General features: G+C 46.4%; 1 long non-coding RNA gene across 1 annotated transcript in view; it reads left to right on the top strand.

Annotated features, from left to right (window-relative positions):
- Positions 1 to 19722, top strand: part of LOC144683901 (uncharacterized) — an 80035-nt gene extending 60313 nt beyond the window's left edge. The window contains exon 3 of the long non-coding RNA XR_013577360.1: positions 19641 to 19722. This is a non-coding gene — a long non-coding RNA (uncharacterized LOC144683901). The remainder of the gene's footprint in view (positions 1 to 19640) is intronic.
- Positions 19723 to 27408: the final 7686 nt, after the last annotated feature.

Genomic DNA, 27408 nt, shown 5'->3' with positions numbered 1-27408 from the left:
CACCGTTAGGGTGGTGGTGAAAGACAGTGAAGAAGGTACACCCATTGACCGTGCCTTCCTCATTAAGAGAATCCTTTTGGAGTTCTGTGGGTTCAAAGCGTCTACTGTCTGCAGGACCGCCCCCAGCATTGGATACTTTGAGGTGACCTTCAAGAATGTTGATGCGTGCATAAAGTTCCCAGAGGTGTTCAAGGAGAAGAGAGGTCTGCCACAGCTAAGAATCATCATGGCAGAGCAACTCTTTATTCCACTGTCACAACAGGACTGCTTGGCGAGTATGCACCTCTACAACCCCCATGTTCCTGTTGTTGATGTGTGCACCTTCCTTGCCAGGTATGCTGACAAGGTTGGGAACTGCACCAAGGTCAAGGATGCCTTCGGGATTTGGACCAGCAAACGGCAGGCCAAGGTGACTCTCAAGATGGATGGTAAGGGAGCAATCCTCCACCCTCCCTTCAGCTTCACTACTGGGGGAACCCGTGGCTATGCTGAGCAGCCTGAGGTTTGTCGTCCCTGCGGTAAATCTGATAATGTGGCGGCCAACTGCAACGCTGTCATCTGCAAGCAGGAAGGGCATCAGACAAACTAAGTGCTGCAATCTGTGTGGTGGGGCAGACCATCTCTACAAGACCTGCCCCAAATGCTGCCTCACTACTTATGCAGAGGCAGTGAAAACCAAGGAGGGGCAAGCAGATGGAACAGTGAGTGTGAAAAATGCTAAGGAGACCTGCAAACCTCAAACCACCAAAGCCTCCAGCGAGCAGAATGGGTCAAAGGAGGACAGAGAGAGAGACATGAGGAAGGAAAAGAGTGAGGAAACAGATGGCCGAACAACAGCACTGCCCCCCTGATCTCCCACTCCTCAGCATTTCAAATCATCGGAGGAGGAACTAGCAGAGGATCAACCGGGGGGTGGGGGGGTGTCAGCTGGTGAAGAAGATCAAAAAGAAGAAGGGACCAAGCCACTTCCCAAATGAGTGGCAAGAGGTGACTCCCATCCAACACAGATGACAGGGGCTGCTGTTCTTTAGACGAAGAAGGGTAAGGGCAGCACCTGCAGAAGAAGTGGCAAAGCTCTAGGGAGCTGGAGGAGGAGACACCCGAGCTTCAGAACACTGGAGACAACAAAGAGATGAAAGCAACCCAACTTTAACCTCAAAATGAAGAGGCCAGCGCACCCCAGCTTTGGGGAGCTGGGAGCAGCAACACCCTGAGGGGGATGGGAGAGACTTCTCTAACAGAGAACAATCCAAACCTCGCTCCTTGCACGGGCCCACTGATGTCACCTGGGCAAAACATTTCCAGCAGGGTGGGTCAGGACGGTTTCCTCAGCCAATCTCAAGTGAGATAATTTGTGAACACTATGGGTACGCAGCAGCAGATCAAAGGACTGGACTGTCAAAGACAACAGATAAAAACAAAAAGCTAAAAGCTACTGCGGATGCTGGAAATCCAAAACAAAAACAGAATTACCTGGAAAAACTCAGCAGGTCTGGCAGCATCGGCGGAAAAGAAATCAGTTAACGTTTCGAGCCTTCATGGCCCTTCGGCAGAACTGAAGCATAGTTAGAAGAAGGGAGAAATATAAATTGGTTTAAGGTGGGTGGGGGGCGGGGGGGGGGGAGGTGGTGGGAGGGAGAGATAGACATTGAGGGTGTGGTGATTGTGGAGATGAGCAGATAATCAAAAGATGTCACAGACAAAAGGGTCAAAGAGGTGTCGAAGGTGGTGACATTTGTCTGAGAAAAGTGCTAATTAAGAATGGAAGACAGGATATTCAAAGTACAGCTCTAGTGGGGGTGGGATGGAAAGACTAACAAGGTTTTAATTTAGATTTAAAAATAATGGAAATAGGTGGGGAAAGAAGAATCTATATAAATTATTGAAAAAAAAAGGTGGGGGGGAAGAAACGGGGTGGGGATGGGGGGAGGGGGAGTTTAAGATCTAAAGTTGTTGAATTCAATATTCAGCCCGGAAGGCTGTAAAGTGCCTAGTCGGAAGATGAGGTGCTGTTCCTCCAGTTTGCGTTGGGCTTCACTGGAACAATGCAGCAAGCCAAGGACAGACATGTGGGCAAGAGAACAGGGTGGAGTGTTAAAATGGCAAGCGACAGGGAGGTTTGGGTCTTTCTTGCGGACAGACCGCAGGTGTTCCGCAAAACGGTCGCCCAGTTTGCGTTTAGTCTCTCCAATGTAGAGGAGACCGCATTGGGAGCAACGAATGCAGTAGACTAAGTTAGGGGAAATGCAAGTGAAATGCTGCTTCACTTGAAAGGAGTGTTTGGGCCCTTGGACGGTGAGGAGAGAGGAAGTGAAGGGGCAGGTGTTGCATCTTCTGCGTGGGCATGGGGAGGTGCCATAAGTGGGGGTTGAGGAGTAGGGGGTGATGGAGGAGTGGACCAGGATGTCCCGGAGGGAACGATCCCTACGGAATGCCATCAGGGGGGGTGAAGGGAAGATGTGTTTGGTGGTGGCATCATGCTGGAGTTGGCGGAAATGGCGGAGGATGATCCTTTGAATGCGGAGGCTGGTGGGGTGATAAGTGAGGACAAGGGGGACCCTATCATGTCTCTGGGAAGGAGGAGAAGGCGTGAGGGAGGATGCGCGGGATATGGGCCGGACACGGTTGAGGGCCCTGTCAACGACCGTGGATGGAAAACCTCGGTTAAGGAAGAAGGAGGACATGTCAGAGGAGCTGTTTTTGAAGGTAGCGTCATCAGAACAGATGCGACGGAGGCGAAGGAACTGAGAGAATGGGATGGAGTCTTTACAAGAAGCGGGGTGTGAGGAGCTGTAGTCAAGGTAGCTGTGGGAGTCGGTAGGCTTGTAATGGATATTGGTGGACAGTCTATCATCAGAAATTGAGACAGAGAGGTCAAGGAAGGGAAGAGAAGTGTCAGAGATGGACCATGTGAAGATGATGGAGGGGTGGAGATTGGAAGCAAAATTAATAAATTTTTCCAGGTCCCGACGAGAGCATGAAGCAGCACCGAAGTAATCATCGATGTACCGGAGAAAGAGTTGTGGGAGGGGGCCGGAGTAGGACTGGAACAAGGAATGTTCCACATACCCCATAAAGAGACAGGCATAGCTGGGGCCCATGCGGGTACCCATAGCCACACCTTTTATTTGGAGGAAGTGAGAGGAGTTAAAGGAGAAATTGTTCAGTGTGAGAACAAGTTCAGCCAGACGGAGGAGAGTAGTGGTGGATGGGGATTGTTGGGGCCTCTGTTCAAGGAAGAAGCTAAGGGCCCTCACCCCGTTTCTTCCCCGCACCCCCCCCCCCACTGCTCATCTCCACAATCACCACACCCTCAATGTCTATCTCTCCCTCCCACCACCCCCAACCCACCTTAAACCAATTTATATTTCTCCCTTCTTCTAACTATGCTTCAGTTCTGCCGAAGGGCCATGAAGGCTCGAAACGTTAACTGATTTCTTCTCCGCCGATGCTGCCAGACCTGCTGAGTTTTTCCAGGTAATTCTGTTTTTGTTTTGTCAAAGACAACAGGTCTGGTAAGTGACAAAATGCTTTAAAATGGGGATAAAAATTGTGTCCATTTACATGTGTAGTGTTAAGTCTTCTACATGATGTGTTGTGACCTTGGATTACCTTGCCAAGGTCAAAGCTGACCTGCTGTTTCTGTAGGCGTGTGCGATACTCACCTCAGCTCCTACAGGCAATGGTTACGATAGCGGCCCCATGCGCCGTCGATCTGGTCGGGAGGAAATGATTCCCGTTCCTCCGGCCTGGGTATTCTGCTGTAGGGAGGCAACTTTACCATCTCCAAAGTTAAGGAGGTGGTGGGTGGGTGGGTGCCTCCTCATAGCAGAATTCAAGAATTCTCCGCTCCGGTTAATTAACATATCTGCCTCAGCTCAAAATAGTGAGCGGCTGGCTGCCCTTTAGCAGCTCCCATTGCTGCTGGCCGGTCATTCTGGGTGGTGACTTCAATTGCATCACTAATGCAGCTGGACAATCCGGCAGTGTCGACAGCACACTGAATGCCAGGTCCAGACTCCTGACGGAAACAGTAAAGGATGCCAAACTGCATTATGTCTTCAGCAACCCTGTAGACGGAGCGCAGCAAAGATACACCTGGTCATGGCCAGATGGGTCCATCCATTCCAGGATAGACTTCCTGTTTGTGTCCCAAGCATTCACAGTCAGATCCACCTACGCCAAGCCGGTGTTCTTCTCTGACCACTGCCTCTTACTGTCTGACTGTTGCTTACAGGAAGTTCAGAGGGTTGGCAGGGGGGCATGGAAGCTGAACATGAATCTATTGATCCCAGAAAGCATTGAGGAACTCAAAAGGGATTACAAAGGTTGGAGAACAATGAAATCCCTCTTTGAGTCCCTGACACACTGCTGGGGAGTGATCAAGGAGAACATCAAGAGGTTTTTCATCCTCAAAGATGTTCAGAAGGTTAGAAAGGAACAGAGGGAAATGTCCCGACTCCAGAAAACAATGCAGAATCTGCTCTGGCTGCAGTTGATGGGGGTCGATGTCAAGGAGGACCTCCAAGAGGTGAAGAGCCAGCAAGCATCGCTCTTTGCCTCAGAGACCCCCGGATCATCTTCCGGTCCGGAGTCTGCTCCGTGGAGCAGGATGAGACATGCTCGCATTTCTTCTTCCAAAACGTACATGGAGAGAGCTCTATGGTTAGCAGCCTGAATGAAGAAGGCGGCTCAGTAAAGTCATCGCAGTCCGACATTTTGAGGATCAGCAAATCCCTTTATGCCGGATTGTATGACGTGAAGCCCACAAGACAGCACGGCCTCCCAGTCCTCTATCACAGACGTCTTAGATGACAGTACGTGGGAGAGCCTGTATAAACCGCTAACTCTGGATGAGCTGACTAAGGCCCTCAAGTCCTTTGAGAAGAGAAAAGTGTTGAGTTTACTTTCAGGTTCACTCACTGAGAGTGCCTCAGCTGCAGTATGGTTGTTGAGTAGCAACAACTCCGGACCCTCCAATTGCAGAGAATCCTACAAGTCTCAGTCAGAGTGGCCTTTGTATTAGTGCGAGACTGTGATCCATCATTGTGGACACCCAAGCCAAGGTAAACATCTTTCCTGCATGGACCCTGCACAGCCCTGTTAGAGCTACTGATTCTTCACATAGATAGCCTCTCAGTCCTTGGCACAGTCCAGCATCCAGGCCCATTCTACTCTCTCTCACCTCATGCGTTAAAACCCTGGTCCTTCAATAGGTCTGGTGCGCTTTGGTTGCAAACCCTTTATGTGAGGTCTACTTCAACCCTTGACAAGGGGACGAGCAGGCCAAACAAATCTCCATGTGAGGTCTCACAAAGGCTTCAATCAACTACACACAAACCTCTTTAAACCTACACTCAGTGCCTCTTGCAGTCAAGGCTAACTTGCCCGTTGCCTCCTTACTTGCATCCTTCTGCTGCATGTTAGCTCAAAATGACAAATCCCCAAGGTTGGCCAGTGGATGTGCCCAACACAGCTTTCTCCAAACATGTAGGGAAGCCTCTGGTTTCCTATTGTTAAGAAGACAGTGTAAAGCTTCACTCTTCCAACCCTGAAACTACAATTAGGGTGTTCCTTGCCACTCACATAGCCTGTTTAACTCCCGTTGAGTACTCTTTGCATCCACCTACATCTCACATCAGGGCAACAGCAGCAGGAGATGCAATGACCTCGCTGAACACCCTGCACATCATTCTCAGAGGTCGGAACATGGTGAGTTGCAAGTAATGGATCGCATGATGCGTGCCCAGGCCACACGCTCACAATAGATGACCAGTGCTTAATCATGCACATGTGGGCTTATTGAATAATCATTATGTTGATAATGTGAGAGAACTGGATCTATAGGAGTTCATTATTGACCCTGATGGGGACCCAAATTCCACACCGCTAAATGCCCGGGACCATTGAAGCAACTTGTAGCCAGATCCAGGACGCTTCCAAACGGTGCAAGTGAACAAGTGCCAAAACTATATACAATGGTTGTACACCCGTGCCACCCTCTTCATCTTTCTTTTTCTATTACAATGTCAAGGTGCAGCCCCGACATCCTTAGCTGAGGTGGAGGCAGCCTGGTGACTGCTTTGCCCTGTTGGCTGTGATGACTTTGGCAGGCGTCCTCCGGTGGCCTGAGTCCCAGAGGGCCCTGGCCTGCTAAGTGTCTGCTGCTCTGGTGCCTGACTTGCTGGAGGCGATGGGGTCACTGGCAGAGAAGAGGTGGAGTAGCAGGGCACCCTTGGAGTGTCTTGGGATGAAGCCCCTGTGATGCCTGGCTGACGCTCTGCCCCCTTGTGGGTGCCCAACGGCCACATCCTGATTCCTTGAGGAGATGGTGCACCTGGAGGGAGATCGAGGTTCCCCTTACCCCTCTTGCCTAGCCACTGCTGCACTACACCTATGGCAAGAGCGATGGAGTGCATGTCCAAACGCATATCTGGCAGCCACTGTGAGCTCTGCTGGACGCGGGTCTCCACTGGGTCTCAAAAGCGGCTGCCACCCTTTCCATGGAGGCAGCCAAACAGTCACATGCAGGAGCCATGACAGCAGACAAAACATGGACGGGCTCATACAAACATACGAACATTCGAATTAGGAGCAGGAGTAGTCCACTTGGCTCCTCGAGCCTGCTCCACCATTCAATAAGGTCATGGCTGATCGTAACCTCAACCCCACATTCCTGCCTACCCCCGATAACCTTTCACCCCCTTGTTAATCAAGAATCTATCTAGCTCTGCCTTAAAATTATTCAGAGACCCTGCTTAGAGAGTTCCAGACGCTCACAACTCTCTGAGAGGAAAAATTTCTCCTTATGTCTTAAATGAGCTACCTCTTATTTTCAAACAGTGACCCATAGTTCTAGATGCTCCCACAAGAAGAAGCATCCTCTCCACATCCACCCTGTCAAGACCTCTATGGATCATAAAGGTTTCAATCAAGTCGTCTTACTGTTCTAAATTCCAGTGGATACAAGCCTAGCCTGTCCATCTTTCCTCATAAGACAACCCACCCATTCCTGGTATTAGTCTAGTAAACCTTCTTTGAACTACTTCTAATGCATTTACATCTTTCCAGGAGACCAGTACTGTGCACAACACTCCAGATGTGGTCTCACAAGTGCCCTGAGCAACTGAAGTATAACCTCCCCATTTTTGCAATCAATTCCACTCACAATAAATGATAACATTCTATTAGCTTTCCTAATGACCTGCTGTACCTGCATACTAGCCTTTTGTAATTAATACATTAGGACACCCAGATCCCTCTGAATATCAAAGCTCTGCAATCTCTCACCATTTAGATAATAAGCATTTTATTCCTCCCCCAGCCTTTGGTCCAGTCTGGGCATGGCCTCTGGCATCTCTGCCTGATGTCCCCCTGCCTGTCTCTGCATCTCCAACATGTCTCTTATGGCAAGTCCAGAGGCTTGTCATCTGCATGGGGCTGAACAAGGCTTGGATTCCAGCAGCCCTCAGACCTTGGCTGTCATTTCCTCCACCAGCTGTGGACCTGTGTCAGTGAGGTGCTCACCATTTTATGACCCTGAGTCTACTCTACAACGTGCACCCACCAAGGTGCATATCTCTGCGCTGGTGGAGGGTGCTGGTGAATGCCGTGATGGCGTATCCTGAGAGACTTCTGAGCCATCCTCCTCAGAGCTTGGGTTGGAGATGGAGCTGTGGCTGTTCCCCATTATGAGCTTCCCCCTTTTCTTCATGGTATCTGGAATGGAGAAAAGAAAGTTTTAGTGGATGCCTAAGCAGGCTCCTTAATTAAACTAATGTGTTACTCTGTGGGCGCAGCTGACAACTGGAGACTGGAGACATCCTCACTGGCTTTCTGGGGGAGCCCTATCTTACATTCAGCACAGGCACAATCCTGCTCCTCCCTGGCTACCTCCTCAAAAGGGATGAGGACTCGAATGTCCAGAATGCCGCTTCCGGACATGGCCCGCTTCCTCTTCCTGCAGACAAACAGAAGAATTGAGTGCCATGCCAATGGTTGCATGAGCAGTTTAGGAGCATGCAGGCCTATGGCAGCTCCTGAGCCCTCCCCAGTAAGTGATTAACAAGCAGGATGTTCTACAACCGATGGAACATTGGGAGCATGAAGTAGCTGCCACACTTTCAGTGCACATGCCCCATCTGCTGCTGAGTCCTGAAACGCAAACTCCTGTCTGACATCCGTGTGCACTCTCACACTTACACTGCCTAATGTCCTTATTTATGTCACTTTGCAGTGAGTAAACAGTGTATTTATCCTGGCAGAGCACAGCAGTTTGTTCATCCTCTTTCTGCACTGCTGGGCCGTTCTCGTGTGTATCCCACCAGCACGGACCTGCACTGCAACCTCCGCTCAAGCCACCGTGATCAGGCCGGAGGGCCTCCTGCTGCCATCACTGGGAAACAGAACCTCCTGCCTTTCCTGGATGGCCTGAAGGAGAACCTGCAGGGAGGCTTTTCTGAGCCGTGGGGCCACTCTACTCTGCTCTGTGACATCCTGGTCTGGGCAGGGCCTGGAGCTCCTGGCTTGCAGAGAGTGAATGGCTGCCAGGACCTTCAACCACATGAGGTAAAGGTGAGGACAGTGGTTTCCTGCCCGCCCCTGCCGCAAGATTCGGTGAACTCCTCGCAGATGCACATATAATGAGCTGACCAGTGCAAGATCACGTGTGGTCAAGCTGTCCTGTGCCCCAGTGGAAATTAGTTGCACTTCCATGCCCGCCACTGAACTTAGACTCCAGAACAGAAGATTTGAGCCATGGTGTTGTTACATTTCCTTTTCACTGAGACTTAATTGTATAGAACCAGTCTCACCAATGACTTGTATTTGCACTTCTCATTTCTTATTTGATTCAGGAGGAGAGGAATTCAGGAACATTAGTAGTGGTATACATGCATGATGCTTATGTTCTTGGACCAATATTCCAGCAGAGCATGAGTTCAACTCTCACTATTCAAGTTTGAGAATTTGAACCCAGTTTAAAAAAAATCTGGAAATGAAAATCTGGTGTCACCGAAAATGGCCGTGAAGCTGTCAGATTGTTGTTAAAATCCCACTATTTCACCCACGCCCTTTCAAGAAGGAAATTTCTCTTACCTGGTCTGCCCTACATGTGATTCCAGTCCCACAGCAACATAGTTTACTATCAGCTGACCTCTGAAGTGGTTTTGCAAGCCATTTAGTTGTGTCAAGCTGCCACGATGCAGTGGTTCAAGAAGGTGGACCACCAACACCTTCTCAGGGCAACCAAGAAAGGACAATAAATGCCAGCTTGCCAACGATATCCACAGATGAAGAAGATGTATATATATTTTGAAAACAGATTTAAATGCTATTTTTATTTATTGTTTGCACAATTTGTCATTTGTTGTACAGTATTATCCTTATGTGATGTTCAACACTGCCTTTTCAGTTGCCACCTGGGTCTGTGTGCCCAAATGATGGCTTGGTTCTTTTGTTTCAGTGATCCTCCAATTTCACATTGGCTTCTCGCATCTGACAACAGCAATATCTCATGATCAAAGTGAAATACTGCAGATGCTGGAAATCTGAAACAAAAACAGAAAATGTTGGAAAAACTCAGCAGGTCTGACAGCATCTGTGGAGAGAGAAACAGAGTTGACGTTTCGAGTCCAAAATGGCTCTTCTTCAGAGGCAATTATAGCTCTGAAGAAGAGTCATACAGACTCGAAACATCAACTCTGTTTCTCTCTCCACAGATGCTGTCAGACCTGCTGAGTTTTTCCAGCATTTTCTGTTCTTGTTTAAAATCTCATGATCAGTTATCTTTCTTGTCTTATTTGTTAATGATCCTCAAGATTCCTTTACTCATTGATTTCCATCAGTTCATTACTTTTATTTCATTAAAGCCATTGCAAACCCAGCCATATTCTTCACTTGCAAGCACATACATTATTTAATTGACATGGTACTTAACCCTTTCCATGTAGTTCAGTTTCTTCAGAAACTTAATTTTAGTTAACAAACCACAATGATTTGCAACAACAATCACAATGCAGACATAAGGATTTGCCAACAAAATTGGGGTGAACAGTGTATGAAATCAAACTTAAAGCCTGAGCAGTCACACCATGTACCTTCTGCAGGTTACTATTTTATTAATTTTAAATAGTAGCTCTTCATTATCACACGGGTTTGCCTCCCTCCAATACTATTACAGAGTATTTACTTCACTGTGACATTCTCGGGAATATTTTCCAGCCCTGTACAAACTCAGTGACTCAGTGTTATTAATCATTCAAGGAATTTGCATTATTGCAACATGGGAGATGATTTAAGTCAGTGAAACTGACAGTTTTCCCATGATTACAAGAATGAAACCAACAAGAGATTAATGCTGGAAATACTCAGCAGGCCAGACAGCATTATAATGGTACTTGTTCAGAGCAAGAGTCCAATCACAAGGGGTCTGAACAGAGTAGATAGGGAGAAACTGTGCTCACTTGTGAAAGGATCGAGAATGCGAGGGCTCAGGTTTAACGTAATTGGTGAAAGAAGCAATAGCGATGAGGAAAAACTTTTTTATGCAGCAAGTGGTTAGGGTCTGGAATGCACTGGCTGAGAGTGTGGTGGAGGCAGGTTCAACTGAAGCATTCAATAGGGAATTGGATTGTTATCTGAAAAGCAGGAAGGTGCAGAGTTACGGGGAGAAAGTGAGGTATGACACAAAGTGAGTTGCTCATCTGGAGAGCCGGTGCAGACATGATGGACTGAATGGACTTCTTCTGCGCTGTAGCAATTCTGAGATTCTGTGAGGAGTTTAAGATTTTTATTTGGTTTACAGAATATGAACTCCTTAATATGCAATTTCTGCAGTTCCCAAAATCAAACTCAAAAACAAAAGGAGAATATACCTTGCATGTGCATATAGAAACTATCAAAGACTAATCGTCCTTCCAAGGAGCCGGACAGCAAGTGATATGATCTTGGTAGGTCCTTCCCGGGTGCCACTCTTCACTGTGTAAGTTCATTCTGTACTGGGTGTCTTATCCTCACTACCCTTACTATCAATTACATTGATAGCTATTATGAGGCAGCTTTAGCCTAGACTTCATAATATGCTCAATGAATTGGGGGAGGCGGTGGCGTAGCAGTTATTTTCACTGGACTAGTAATCCAGAGGCCCAGGCTCTGGGGACACAGGTTTGAATCCCATCATGGCAGATGGTGGAATTTAAATTCAGTTAATAAATCTGGAATTAAAAGCTAGTAGTGACCATGACACCATTGACGATTGTCATTAAAAACCCATCTGGTTCACGAGTGCCCTCCCTTTAGGGAAGGAAATCTACCGTCCTTACCTGGTCTGGCCTACATGTGACTCCAGACCCACAGCAATGTGGTTGATTCTTAAATGGCCTAGCAAGTCACTCATTTGTATCAAACTGCTACAAAGCCTACAAAAAGGAATGAAACTGGATTGATAACCTGGCATTGACCTAGGTACCGGAAACAACAATGGCAAATCCAGCCCTGTTGACCCTGAAAAGTCCTCCTTACTAAGATCTGGGGACTTGCCCAGACCACCAAACAACAGCCTGACATAGTACTCACGGAATCATACCTTACAGATAATGTCCCAGACACCATCATCACCATCTCTGGGTATGTCCTTTCCCACTGACTGGACAGGCCCAGCAGAGGTGGTGGCACAGTGGTATACAGTCAGGAGGGAGTTGCTCTGGGAGTTCTCAACATTGACTCTGGACCCTATGAAGTCTCAGCGTATCAGGTCAAACATGGGCAAGGAAATCTCCTGGTGGTTACCTCAAACCGCACCCCCCTCCTCCTGTTCTAAAACCCCCACCCCACCACCCACCAGCCCCCACTGATGAATCGGTACTCCCCCATGTTGAACACCACTGGAGGAAGCACTGAGGGTGGCAAGGGCACAGAGTGTACTCTGGGTGGGGTCTTCAATGTCTATCACCAAGAGTGGCTTGGTAGCACCACTTCTGACCAAGCTGGTCGAGCCCTTAAGGATATAGCTGCTAGACTGGATCTGTGGCAGGTGGTGAAGGAACCAACAAGAGGGAAAAACCTACTTAACTTGGTCCTCAACAATCTACCTGTTTCAGATGCATCTATCCATGACAGTATTATTAGGAGTGACCATGGCACGGTCCTTGTGGAGACCAAGTCCTGTCTTCACATTGAGGACACTCTCAATTGTGTTGAGTGGCACTGCCGCCTTGTGAAATGGGATAGTTTTCAAACAGATCTAGCAAATCAAAATTGGGCATCCATGAGGTGCTGTGGTCCATCAGTAGCAACAGCAGAATTGTATACAACCACATATAACCTCATGGCCCAGCATATCCCCCATTCTACCATTATCACCAAGCAAGTGCATCAATCCGGGTTCAATGAAGAGTACAGAAGGTCATGCCATGTGCAACACCAAGCACACCTAAAAATGAGGTTTCACCCTGGTGAAGCTACCAAAAAGCGAAAGCAGCTTGTGATAAACAGTGCTAAGTGATCCCACAACCAATAGATCAGGTTTTTTAAAAATTCATTCACAGGATGTTGTCTTCGCTGGCTGGGCCAGCATTTATTGTCCATCCCTAATTGCCCTTGAGAAGGTGCTGATGAGCTGCCTTCCTGAACTGCTGTAGTCCAAGTGGTGTAGGTACACCCACAGTGCTGTTAGGAAGAGAGTTCCAGGGTGTTGATCAAGCGACAGTGAAGGAATGGCAATATATTTCCAAGTCAGGATGGTGAGTGACTTGGAGGGGAAGCTCCAGGTGGTGGTGTTCCCATCTATTTGCTGCCCTTGTCCTTCTAGATGGTAGTGGCTGTGGGTTTGGAAGGTGCTGTCTAAGGAGCCTTGGTGAATTCCTGCAGTGTATCTTGTAGATGATACACACTGCTGCTACTGTGCGTCGGTGACAGAGGGAGTGAATGTGGATGTGATGCCAATCAGGCAGGCTGCTTTGTCCTGGATGGTATCAAGCTTCTTGAATGTTGTGGGAGCTGCACTCATCTAGGCAAGTGGGGAGTATTCCATCACACTCCTGATTTATGCCTTGTAGATGGTGGACAGGCTTTGGGGAGTCAGGAGGTGAGTTACCCGTCACACGATTCCTAGATTCTGACCTGTTCTTGTAGCCACAGTATTTATATGGCTGTCCCAGTTCAGTTTCTGGTCAATGATAACCCCCAGGATGTTGATATTGGGGGATTCAGTGATGGTAGTGCCACTGAACATCAAGGGGTGATGGCTGGCTTCTCTCTTGTTGGAGATTGTCATTGTCTGACACTTGTGTGGCACAAATCTTACTTGCCACTTGTCAGCCCAAGCCTGGATATTGTCCAGGTCTTGCTGCATTGCACATGGACTGCTTCAGTATCTGAGGAGTGGCGAATAGTGCTGAACATTGTGTAATCATCAGCGAACATCCCCACTTCTGACCTTATGATGGAAGGAGGGTCATTGATGAAGCAGCTGAAGATGGTTGGGCCTAGTACACTAGAACAAAGAACAAAGAAAAGTACAGCACAGCAACAGGCCCTTCGGCCCTCCAAGCCTGCGCCGATCATATTGCCCGTCAACTAAAACATTTTGCACTTCCGGGGTCTATATCCCTCGATTCCCACCATATTCATGTATTTGTCAAGCTGCCTCTTAAACACCACTGTCGTACCTGCTTCCACCACCTCCTCTGGCAGCGAATTCCAGACACTCACTACCCTCTACGTAAAAAACTTGCCCCGCACATCACCTTTATAGTTTTCTCTTCTCACCTTAAATCTATGTCCCCTAGTAATTGACTCTTCCACCCTGGGAAAAAGCTTCTGACTATCTACTCTGTCCATGCCACTCATAATTTTGTAAACTTCTATCAAGTTGCCCCTCAATCTCCGTGGCTCTAGTGAGAACAATCCGAGTTTCTCCGACCTCTCCTCATAGCTAATAACCTCCAGACCAGGCAGGATCCCGGTAAACCTCCTCTGCACCCTCTCCAACGCCTCCATATCCTTCTGGTAATGTGGTGACCAGAATTGCACGCAATATTCCTAGTGTGGCCTAACCAAGGTTCTATACAGCTGCAGCGTGACTTCCCAGCTTTTATACTCAATACCCCTGCCAATGAAGGCAAGCATGCCATATGCCTTCCTGACAACATATCCACCTGCGTTGCCACTTTCAGTGACCTGTGGACACCCAGATCCCTCTGCCCATTGATGCACTTAAGGGTTCTGCCATTTACTGTGTAATTCCTGCCTGTATTAGACCTTCCAAAATGCAATACCTTGCATTTGTCTGGATTAAATTCCATCTGCCATTTCTCCGCCCAAGTCTCCAACCGATCTATATCCCGTTGTATCCTTTGACAATCCTCTTCAGTATTTGCAACTCCACCAACCTTGGTGTCGTCTGCAAACTTACTAATTAGCCCAGTTACATTTTCCTCCAAATCATTTATGTACACCACAAACAGCAAAGATCCCAGCACTGATCCCTGCAGAACTCCACTAGTCACAGCTCTCCATTCAGAAAAGCACCCTTCCACTGCTACCCTCTGTCTTCTATGATCAAGCCAATTCTGTATCCATCCTGCCAGCTCACCTCTGATTCAATGTGACTTTACCTTCTGTACCAGTCTGCCATGAGGGACCTTGTCAAAGGCCTTACTGAAATTCATGTATACTACCTTGATGAACTCCAGTAGTGATGTCCAGGAGTTGAGATGACTGACCTCCAACAACCACAACCATCTTCCTTTGAGCTAGGTATGACTCCAACCAGCAGAGACTTTCTCTCCTGATTCCCATTGACTCCAGTTTTGCTCGGGCTCCTTGATGCCACACTCGGTCAAATGCTTGATGTCAAGGGCAGTCACTCTCACCTCACCTCGGGAGTTCAGCTCTTTTGTCCATGTTTGAACCAAGGCTGTAATGAGATCAGGAGCTGAGTGGCCCTGTCGGAACCCAAACTGGGCATCAGTGAGCAGGTTATTGCTCAGCAAGTGCCGCTTGATAGCACTGTTGATGACACCTTCCATTACTTTACCAATGATCGAGAATAGACTGATGGGGCGGTAATTGGCTGGCTTGGATTTGTCCTGCTTTTTGTGTACAGGAAATCCCTGCGCAATTTCTCACATAGCCGGATAGATGCCAGTGTTGCAGCTGTACTGTGACAGCTTGGCTAGGGGTGTGGCAATTTCTGGAGCACAGGTCTTCAGTACTATTGCCGGAATATTGTCAGGGCCCATAGCCTTTGCAGTATCCAGTGCCTTCAGCTGTTTCTTGATATCATGGGAGTGATTGGCATCTGGGGACCTCCGGACGAGGCCGAGATGGATCATCCATTCGGCACTGCTGGCTGGAGATTGCAGCAAATGCTTCAGACTTATCCTTTGCACTGATATGCTGGGCTCTTCCATCATTGAGGATGGAGATATTTGTGGAGCCTCTGCCTCCAGTGAGTTGTTTAATTGTCCACCACCATTCACGACTGAATGTGGCAGGACTGCAGAGCTTAGATCAGATCCGTTGGTTGTGGGATCACTCAGCCCTGTCTATCACTTGCTGCTTATGCTGTTTGGCATGCAAGTAATCCTGTGTTATAGCTTCACTGGGTTGACACCTCATTTTTAGGTATGCCTGGTGCTGCTCCTGGCAAGCCCTTCTGCACTCTTCATTGAACCAGGGTTGATCTCCTGGCTTGATGGTAATGGTAGAGTGGGGGATATGCCGGGCCATGAGGTTACAGATTGTTTTCGAGTACAATTCTGCTGCTGCTGATGGCCCACAGCGCCTCATGGATGCCCAGTCTTGAGTTGCTCGATCTGTTCGAAATCTATCCCATTTAGCACAGTGGCAGTGCCACACAACGCAATGGAAGGTATCCTCATTGTGAAGGTGGGACTTCGTCTTCACAACCACTGTGCGGTGGTCACTCCTACAAATAATGTCATGGACAGATGCATCTGCGGCAGGCAGGTTGGTGAAGATGAGGTCAAGTGTGTTTTTTCCTCTTATTGGTTCCCTCACCACCTGCCACAGACCCAATCTAGCATCTATGTCATTTATGACTTGGCCAGCTCGGTTAATAGTGGTGATACCGATTCACTCTCGGTGATGGACATTGAAGTCCACCACCCAGAGTACATTCTGCGTCCTTGCCACCCTCAGTGCTTCCTCCAAGTGGTGTTCAACATGGAGGAGCACTGATTCATCAGCTGAGGGAGGGCGATCTAAGCTCTTCAGTCCTGCCACATCCAGCCATGAATGGTGGTGGATAATTAAACAACTCACTGGAGGAGGGGGCTCCACAAATACCCCCATTCTCAATGATGGGGAGCCAGCATATCAGTGCAAAAGACAAGACTGAAGCATTTGTGACCATCTTCAGCCAGAAAAGCTGGGTGGATGATACATCTCAGCCTCCTCCTGAGGTCACCAGCATCACTCCACATCATAACAAGAAATGGCTGAAGGTACTGGATAGTGCAAAGGCTATGGGCCCTGACAACATTCCAGCAATAGTACCGCAGACTTGGGCTCCAGAACTTGCCGTGCCACTAGCCAAGCTGTTCCAGTACATCTACTACATTGGCATCTACCCGACAATGTGGAAAATTGCCCAGGTATGTCCTGTCCATAAAAAGCAGGACAGGTCCAACCAGGCCAATGACTGTTCCATCAGTCTACTCTCGATCATCAGCAGAGTGATGGAAGTGGTCGTCAACACTGCTATAAAGCAGCACTTACTCAGCAATAACCTGCTCACTGATGCTCAGTTTGTGTTCCACCAGGGCCTTTCAGCTCCTGAATTCATTACAGCCCTGGTCCAAACATGAACTCAAGAGGTGAGGTGAGAGTGACTGCTCTTGACATCAAGGCAGCATTTGACCAAATGTGGCATCAAGGATCTCTAGAAAAACTGAAGTCAGTGGGAATCAAGGAAGATGGTTGTAGTTGTTGGAGGACAATCATCTCAGTCCCAGGACTTCACTGCAGGAATTCTTCAGGGTAGTGCCCTGGGCCCAACCATCTTCAGCCGCTTCATTAATGACCTTCCCTCCATCATTGAGTCAGAAGTGGGGATGTTCGCAGATGATTGCACATTGTTCAACACCATTTGCGACTCCTCAGATACTGAAGCAGTCCATGTCCAAATGCAGCAAGACCTGGACAACATTCAGGCTTGGGCTGATAAATGGCAAGTAGCATTTGTGCCACACAAGTGTCAGGCAATGACCATCTCCAACAAGAGAGAATCCAGCCATCACCCCTTGACATTCAATAGCATTACCATCGCTGAATCCCCCCACTATCTATATCCCGGGGGTTACCATTGACTCAAAACTGAACTGGGACAGCCATATAAATACTGTGGCTACAAGAACAGGTCAGATGCTGGGAATTCTGCGGAGAGTAACTTACCTCCTGACTTCCCAAAGCCAGTCCACCATCTGCATGGCACAAGTCAGGAGTGTGATGGAATACTCTCCACTTGCCTGGATGAGTGCAGCTCCCACACCACTCAAGAAGCTTGTCACCATCCAGGACAAAAGAGCCCACTTGATTGGCACCTATCCAGCACCTTCAGCATCCATTCCCTCTACCGACACACAGTGACAGCAGTGTGTACCATCTACAAAATGCACTGCAGCATCTCCCAAGGCTCCTTAGACAGCTCCTTTCAAATCCGTGACCTCTGCCATCTAGAAGGACAAGGGCAGCAGATGCATGAGAACACCATCACCTGCAAATTCCCCTTCAAGCCACACACCATCCTGACTTGTAAATATATTGCTGTTGCTTCACTATTACTGGGTCAAAATCTGGGAACTCCCTCCCTAACAGCACTGTGGGTGTACCTACACCACATGGGCTGCAGCAGTTCAAGAAGGCGGCTCACTACCAACTTTTCAAGCGCAATTAGGGATGGGCAATAAATGCTGGCCTAGCCAGAGACACCCACATCCTGTGAAAGAAGAAAAAAAGGAAGCATTAGCAACAGGGGTGTATTTCACATGGCCTATCTATTCAGAACTTCAGAATAACAACATATAAATTCTTACTGCAGTAACAAGAGCAGATGATAAGAGAAAAGCAGGATGAAATTGGCCAGAAAGGCAGCTCCAGGCCACTCTTTAATGTTGAATATTGGGATCCGTGCCATCCAGGACCTGCCAACAAAAGAAGGCTTTCTGAACACCATTAATGTATTGGATTTTTTGAATGGACACAAAGAACTCTGCAATGTATGATAACTATTATGAACAAGTCCACTAACTGCACCTATGCAGTTACGTTTGTCTGCTTCAGACGTCGCAAGGCATAACAGAGGCATCTGCCCGGCAACCCTTCTTAATCAAGTTCTATACAGTGCTGTGGGTTTTCTCAGGAGCAGCGGAACTGTTGCTATGGAAATCTTGGACTCTCATATTTGTGATTCAGTTCTGTCTATATTTGCAATGCTGGAAACTGGACAACACTGTGATGCAAGGCGTCAGTGAACTCTCAGAATGTTGTATTGTGTCTCCTCTCAGATGGCGGACATACTGAGGGAATGTGCAGCAGCAAGGGGAATACAAGAAGGAGGCAGAGATAAGGGAACAGTCTGTCAAGGAAACCAGGCCAATCAGCCACCTCACTCAAATAACCAATGTGAACTTGAAAGCAAAGCAGGCCCAGGCAGCAAGTACAATAGCAGTTATGGTACTAGCAGCACAGGGCCATCTTATGATCTTGCAGAAGGAGATACAAGCTACGACCATCCCAGTAATCACTTGAGGACATCCTTCCTCCGCTAGGGTACTGTTGAAAAAATATTGTCCAAAGCACAAAGGATAAATTATCTCACAATAAAAGCCACTGTCAGAGACATACATTTTTGGAATTTGAACTTTGCGCTGGGAATTCTTTTTCCAGTTTTTCTAACCGCTGAGGGAGGAGCTCCAGGACCTCTGTGGGCCACAGAGTGCTGGATCAGGAGGGCTCTTCCCCGAATGCACAGGGAGGCCACCAGGATTTAACAGTTGGTTTCCCCACATGATGAGGGGCCCACCCACCACCGGTAAAATGCAGCAGGGGTAGGACTGGCCACGTAAGGGACTCAATTAGCTGTTGGATGGCAGGGCTATCTGCCACTTCCCTGCTGCTGGCAAAATGCCATGGTGGTGGAAGGGTGATGGGCAGGCCACCCACTGCCTATCCTCTGATTATTCACCCTCCCCCACCTCCTAGCCCTCTCCTTGTGTTCCCTAAAATCCCGGCTGAAGACTTACATTTACATAGTGCTGTTCACTGCCACAAGATGACCTAGACTGCTTTATAGCCAATGAAATATTTTGAAGTGTAGTAACTGCTGTAATGTAAGAAATCCGGCAGCCAATTTCTGCACAGCAAGCTCCCACAAGCAGCTATGTGATAATGACCAGGTCAACTATTTTCCTGATGGTAGTTGAGGGATATAATTGACCAAGGCATGGGGGTAACTCCCCTGCTCTTCTTTGAAATAATGCCACAGGATCTCTTATGTCCACTCGGGAGAGTGGATGGGGCCGTGATATTGACAAGGAAGGGTTGGATTTTCAAGTGGGGTGGTGGAATTTCAGTTGGGAGTTTTAACTCTGCCCAATGTACATTTTTTTCAACAGGGTCTCCACTTGGAAGTCAGATTGATTGATATCCTTGGCTCCAATTGGGTGGGGAGCACTCTGGAGCAGGCTGCTGCTGCAGTTAAGGATCCTGCAGCTGCTGGTGGCAGTTGGAGTCCCAATGCGATCTCGGGGGCTCCAATCACTGACTTGGCGGAGGGGTGTCTGACCCTGGGGTAAGTTCAACTCTGACCCTGGATGAGGTGTCAAATACCCAATTGGGTGGTGGGGGAGGGAGAGAAGCACCTCAGCTTGAGGCTCTGGGGAAAGCACTGTTGCTCCTCCTGGCCCAGAAACAGTGCTGTAAGGGCACCTACCTTGCCCAAAGTTGTCTTCGCCTCCCATGAGTTGCCAAGTTTCCTGAAACCTGATCAGCCAAGGTTAAATCTGAAAGACTAGTTTAACGTGAGGCTTCCCAACTGCATTATAGAATGACCAACCTAACTCCTGGGAGCTGGTTGGCTGCCAGCCTCCTAGCCTGCCTCTGTTAAAACCGGAAATGCGCAGGTTGGCGGTAAATTGGGTTGGTTTGAGATCCTGAAATTTTTACATCTCACCTGACCCCAAACCACCTGTTATTGAGATACAATTCACTGTATAGAGAATAAAATTGAAGTGAGAAATTAAACTGCAATCCAACAAATGCCACTGAAGCAATGAAATCCCAGCGCCAAAATGGCCAAAACAAAGTCTGAAAAATTAGCAAAGCCACCCTCCTCTAAGAAACCAAGAAAGTGCTTTCTTACAAGCACTTGCTCAGGACTAGATAATTCTGATTGTACAAGGGTATAACTCGAATATCACATTGTGGGTGTGAATCCCTACAAATCCCCACAAACAAAACCATAAAATTAAACCCACGATGAATGAGGCTCTGGCACCCTTAGTGCTACCTGGTTTTAATATTCTGGGCAGCATGTTTCCAACACATATCAGATGCAATGTCTTACCCCTCCTCCCTTTCTAACTCCCACCACCCCCATCCTCGGTCTGTGACTGCAGTGCAGGTGCAGGGAGCAGAATTGTGCTGCACATCTTGAAAGAAAGGGTGATGTAAGGATGTGAGCAAATTTGTATCGAGTCATCTCATGTTCAGAGATGACATTGCTACCTAAACACCAATGGCTCATCTGAGTTTTCCATGGCTTTTTTCCACCAATGTTAAGAGAGATGAGCAGGAGAAATTATTCAGAAATTAAACCCATGTATGCTCAGTAAAGGAATAAAGATTGAGATGTATGATAGACAGTCCTCCAGGAGTTTTGTTAAAATTGTTATGACCTTTATGTAGATCATTCTTCCTGTCTAGGAATTATTAGACTAGTAAAAGTGCTTTTATCTTGTCTATATTTCTGGTGCTTCTTACCTAGAGTTATGTGCCTTGGAATGAGGAGTCCTAGGTCTGGAATTTCTGGCAGGCCTCAAGAATGTCCAGTCAGAAAAATTGGTACAACCTATATTTTTTGTGTTTACAATGGCATCTGTTACCTGAGTCTAGACTATCTCTATAATAGCGTGCAGCTGAAGGAAGGTGACCGACACATCCCCAATTGACAGTGCTCCTGTTATAGTTATTCCTAGTTGTAAAACTCTTTTCTTTCCTATCCCCTTCTTGTGTGTTTGTGCATGTAGGTCTGACAGCAATTCCCCAGGTTTGAATGTAAGAAAAAACAATACTTCTGATTTAACCCTAATGAGAATTTGCTGTGAGTCACTTTAAAATTGACTTCACAAACAGAGGGTCTGGGTAAACACGCCACAGTCCATTTCAAAAAATTAAAACACCTTTGCTCACAGATAGATGGCAAGAAAAATAAAGGTGTTCAGTTTGACTCTCTCCCCTGTCTGTACCACTGTTATCTCTATCAGATCTAGATAAGTAGATAATCTCTTCCAAAAGCAAATACTGCAAATGCTGAAAACCTGAAATAAAAACAGAAAATTCTGGGAATAACCTATTAACACATTTAGGTGATTTGAGCATGCACTGTTATGTCAAAGCCTTGCCAAAGCAAGCTGAGTGTAGGTTTGTCTGGCAAGAGTCCTCTTTTAGGAGGGCTTAAGTGGCATCCCTGCTGACCTAGCCTGGAACAAGAGAGGGGTTAAAAGACAAGATCCCTGACTTAACTGTCAGCATGACTCAGTGGTAGCAAGCTTGCCTCTGAGTCAGTAGGTTGAGGGTTCAAGTTTTACTTCAGAGATTTGAACACATATGCTAGGTTGACATTTTAATTTAGAACTGAGGGTATCCTTGGAGGTATTGCATTTCAGATGAAATTTTACAAAGAGACCTCGTCTGTTTAAGTGGATGTAGAAGGACCCACACCACTGTTGAAGGGAAGCAAAACATTTTTCCCAGTATCTCATCCAATACTTATCCAGCAATTGACAGCTCCAAAAACAGATTAATGGATTATTTGTATCTTGTTGTCTGCGGAACTTTGCTGTCGATAAGTTAGCTGTCATGCCTACAAAACAACTGCCTACTAGTCAACAAAGCAATTCACTTTGAAACACGTTAGGACATCCTGATGACATTACATGAATGCAAGCCTTTTCCTATTGATGTAGAAGACAAAATAGCACAAGGAACATATGGATTAGTCAGTCCAGCTAGAAAAAAGAGTGAATTTTGTCATGACCAGGATGGGAAGAGTACGCAGTTGATCTAGCCCCATTTTTCCGCACGTCACACCATTAATGTAAATGTTTAATTACCTCACCAAAATGGTCAATTATTTACCTTCACCACTTTTAGACCCCGAATAAAAGTGACTTTACTCAGGCTTCTTTCAATAAACTCAGAATGATTGATTTATTATAAAGTGAAACTGATTTTAAAACAAGTTGCAAGAATTGGTTAACACACAATTTGTAATCTGGAAGTGTAATTATCTATCCTTTTTAAAATATCACACACACACACACACACACACAAGAACAAAGGACAAACAGATAGGGCCTGCAGAGATCGGCGGTTGAAGAAAATACTTCATAAAAAAAGGATAAAGGTTACAGGGTTTTGGCACTGTCAGTCTCCCTCATGTGAAGACAGATTGCTAGTTCCTGTAGATGCCTGGGGGTTCTCACCAACTGAGCTTTGGCATGGAGGCAAATAGAACCAGATCAATCCTTCTTATCTCAGCCTTTCGGGTTTCCAAAGACAGACAAGTTCCACTGAGATGAGGATTCCTAGCTGGATACTGATAACCATTCTATTTCAAGCAAGGCAAGGAGAATGCAAGCTGGGCAGCTTTTCACTTTCTCAGTTCAGTCCCAACTGAGTTCAAAAAATCAAGTTCAAAACTTAAAGCTTATCTCCATCAGGTGATTTCCAGTAAATCACTAGCCTTTGCCTTTAAACCAGTTTCTTTTTCCATCAATTAAAGTAATTGCAGTTTGAATGAGCAAACATCTCTCTGCCCTCATGGACCATGCTGGTTAGTTAGCAGAAGTCATGGGGTTTCCTAGAAAGGGCTTGGTGACGGTCTAAGGTGAACTTATGACCCTTTTAAAAAAAAACCCAGGTCAGCTTCCAAGTGTCCAGATAATGCAATGCCCTTCCATATTTTAACAGAAAATATTGTCCTGGAAGATATGGTTCTAACAGCTTGCATTTATATAGCACAATTCATAACCTCAGGGCATCCCAAAGTGCTTTACAGCCAATGAAATATTTCTGGAGTATAGTCACTTTCAGGATGTAGGTAAACATTAGGGCCAAATTTTCACTCCTGAGTGGGAGTGCAGAAAATTCCCAACTCCACAAACCCAGCTTGGGAGAAAGTGCTCCAGACATGTGGATTTTCATTTTGCGGGAGGTGGGGGGGGGGGGTGGGGGGGGGGGGGGACAAATGCTAACTGTAGCCAGGACTGCCACCCCAGGAAACAGTGTGAAGACAGCCTCAGGGGCTGCTGGGTGCGAAGGTGGGCTGGTTAAAAGGCCTGCTTTGGCACTCCAGCACTTTGTCCCAGCTGTAAAATAAAACAATGAAACCAAAAAACATCCCTCAAGTCTTCACCCTTCACAGCACCTCACCCCTCACACACTCCCCATGTCCCATCCATGCAAACTACCTCATACCCTACCCTCCCCCATGGCTTCTCATACCCTCCATGCCAGCCTGTGCCCCCCTACCCACCCCCTTGGCCCCTCATACCCTCCATGCCAATGCCCTCTCTTATCCCCATGGCCCTTTATAGTCCCTATGCCAACTTAGTGCTAACTCATGCCAACCCATGAACCCCCACTAATCCCCATGGCCCTTTATAGTCCTTATGCCAACAGGGCCAACTCATGCCCCCCATCCACCACCCTTTGCCCTTGCACCCTACATGCCAACTCATCCTGCATCTGCCATGGGCTGACCTCAGGAGCCATTCTGGGATGAAATAAACTAAAGTTCTAAATGTCTATTGACAACTTCACTATTTGAAAAAAACGCTGTCATTCATAAAAACCCATTCAATACATTTAAACTCATTCAACTACTTAATCCTTTATGAAACAAACATTTCATTCAAGTACTGAACCCTCTATAAGAACAAACATTTATACTCATAGCCCCACATCAAAGACTTTATAACCACTTGGAGCTGTCAACTGTGAACTTACAGGCCCCCATTTGTGATAATGATAGGTTGTGGAATCAATCATAGCACTAAGCTTATAGTGATAACTCACAGGCTTATGTCATCAGTCATAGTGAAATTGCAAGGAGTCACAGCAGGTTGTTCTTTCTAAATTAAAGGGCTTGGGGATGTAAATGCTTTGACAACTTGACACTTCCAATGAATTTATCCACATTTTACGCACATTCATATCTACTTTAACAATCCCATACGGCACTTGATCTCTCCCAAATGGGTCCTGGATCTATCCAAAATGATCCCTTACTTCTCCAAAAGGATACTCTGCCTCCCCGAATGAATCCAGCAGTTTTAGATCATTTTCTCAAATGCCTAAAGCCTACAAGTTGTGTTTTGCACATCCCACTAATGAAAGTTGCATCTGTTTGAAAGCAGCTGCACATTTACATGTGCGGCTGTCTCCGTGAACCACAGATATGCAAGCTACCACCCTCCCCCATTCTATCCCACCGGTGAAAATTTTGGGTGCCAGGCTTAGGGGCAGGACCTCCAGAATCAGGGCTCCAGCATCATTTTGGCTATGTCGGAGACCTCCTTAATTCCTGCAAAAATTTGAGTCTAGGGGCAAAACTTTTACCTCAGCGTTCTTTACCTTATGGTTGGCGGGCAGGCGAAAAGGCCAAGTGGCCTTTGCACTTTTTAGGAAACCTCATCCACGGGCGGGATGAGGTTTCCTAAAGCAAATAAAAATAAAACAAACATTTTTAAATTTAATTAGTAATGTGTCCCTGCTCATGTGACTTTGTCACATGAGGGGACATGTTTTATAACATTTTTCATTTCTTTATTTTTAAAAAAAAACTCTTTATCTCCCTGAGGTAGCTCTGTGCCTCAGGGAGATTTTCAAGCACGCACTGATGCGCGTGCGTGAAGTTCCCCAATTGCCCCGCTCACCGTCCTCCCCCGCCTGCACAGGCAGCACTGAGCGCTCATTTAATGCTGGGCGGGCCTTAATTGGCCCGCCAGTGTGAAATCCGGTCTGGTCTCGATTGTGGGCAGCGGTCGGCTTCCCCACCACCACCGCCTGCCCCCGTCGAGCCCTCCCGACAAGGGCTAATTTCTGCCCTAGGTCTTCAAAGAGAGCTCAGCCGAGTGCGGAAATCTTCAGCTTCCAGTCAGTCAGAATCAGAAGGCTGATCATGAAAAGTTAAGTTAGCTCATTTATGTGGTAGAATGTGGCATGTTTTATCATTTTTTTGCTGATTCAAGAGTATGGATTTGACGCAAGTGAGTTTTGATTGTGACTGTCATTCTGTATGCGTGCTTGGTAAAACAAGACAGCCTAACAATCTGGTCTAGTTCTAAACTTGTTTTTCAGCCTGTCTACTGAAAGGTTGGTGAAATGCACATGAGGGCTTCAGTAAAAGACATGACATTCAGCTCATATCGCGAGGGGAACTTTTGTTACATCCTTGGGTTATGCTTTTGTATTAGATATCACAGCAGCAGGGAATGCCAAGAACTGTTGATAAGACAGTCTCAAAAATTTATAATTGTGGGTAACAAGACAACTGAAAAAACATGGCTTTGCACCATTCCAAAGTGAACATCAAGTACAAAAACCTCCTCATGACTGACACAGTAGGTAGTGCAAAACAAAAACAGAATTACCTGGAAAAACTCAGCAGGTCTGGCAGCATCGGCGGAGAAGAAAAGAGTCGACGTTTCGAGTCCTCATGACCCTTCAGCAGAACCAAATTCTGGTTCGTGTCGACTCTTTTCTTCTCCGCCGATGCTGCCAGACCTGCCGAGTTTTTCCAGGTAATTCTGTTTTTGTTTTGGATTCCCAGCATCCGCAGTAGTTTTTTGTTTTTATAGTAGGTAGTGCAACTTGTCGTACAGTATGTATAGGCCACCTTCCTTCTGACCACAGATGTTACACTCTATTGAATGGTCTTCCCATCAGGTGCAGCTGTAGAACTTCAGCAACATCTGTTTATCCCCCCACAACCCACGGGGTGGTAAACATGTTGAATTTTAGAATTTTTGAATTTTCTACCTCTAATTTTACAGCCTAAAAGTATTTCCCTAGCCAATCGTGCCTGTGCAGCTACCTGAAAGAGTTTTCTATTTAGTCACATTTCCTTTATTTTTTTTCTCAAGTATGTATCCACATCTCTTTTAAAAGTTATTATGGATTCTGGTTCCACTTCTCTCTCATGCTATACTCCATGTCCTAGTAACTCTCTGTGACAAAAAAAATCTGTTTGTCTCTCCTTTCATTCTTTTGACAATGAACTTAAGCCATCTTCCTCTGATTACTGATATACTAGTGGAAATGTTTTTTTCCTTCTTTATCTTAAAACTCTTCATGATGTTAACCTTCTCTGTTCTAGTAAAAGGAATCTCAGTTTCTCCAGTTTCTCCTAAATAATTCCATCCCTGGTATCATCTTAATAACTTTTTTCTGCATCTCTTTACAACATAACATTCTTTGTAAAGTGGGGCTACCAAAAGCTGAACACAACTGTAATCTAACCAACGTTTTGTAAAGATTTATCATTGTCTCTGCTTTTATCCTCTATGTCTCAATTTATAACATTTAGTATACCATGTATGTTTTTAACAATGTCATCAACTAGCCCTCACACTTGCAGCCGGCTCCACAGTCAACCACACTCCCCATTTTTATTGCCTTGGATTGGTTTTTGTGCTGTCTGCAAATGTTTATACTGTGTTCCCGATACCCCAGTTCAGATCATTTATGCAGGAATATTTTGTTTTAGCTTCCTACATGAAGGTAATATTTACTTTTCAGATTAGACTGTGCATGGTACCCTTTTAACAAAAGATAATTTTTTTGGTTTCACCCTATGCAATACTTACAAGGTGTGGTTCCCATGAAGTGCATGTAAAACAAATTATAGGGCCTGCTGGTGTTAACTTGATCAGCTAGAGTATTTGATGATGGCACTTACCTAGTTTTCTACATTATGTTAAATCAATAGCAGTTTTTATTCACAAGTCTATTCAAAACTGAAAGTTTGTGGTCATTTCGTGTAGACTATTGAATAGACACCAACTGCGTGGTTAATACTATTTGCTTTTGATCATTCTCCTCCACTACGGTCTAGTCAAAATTAGACTATTGTTACATTGAAGGCCATATCACCATCAT

This window comes from Cetorhinus maximus, chromosome 8 (genome assembly GCF_964194155.1).
Source record: "Cetorhinus maximus chromosome 8, sCetMax3.hap1.1, whole genome shotgun sequence".
NCBI lineage: Eukaryota > Metazoa > Chordata > Chondrichthyes > Lamniformes > Cetorhinidae > Cetorhinus > Cetorhinus maximus.
The sequence above is the reverse complement of the archived record's forward strand: the minus strand, read 5'-3'. Positions and strand labels throughout refer to the sequence as shown.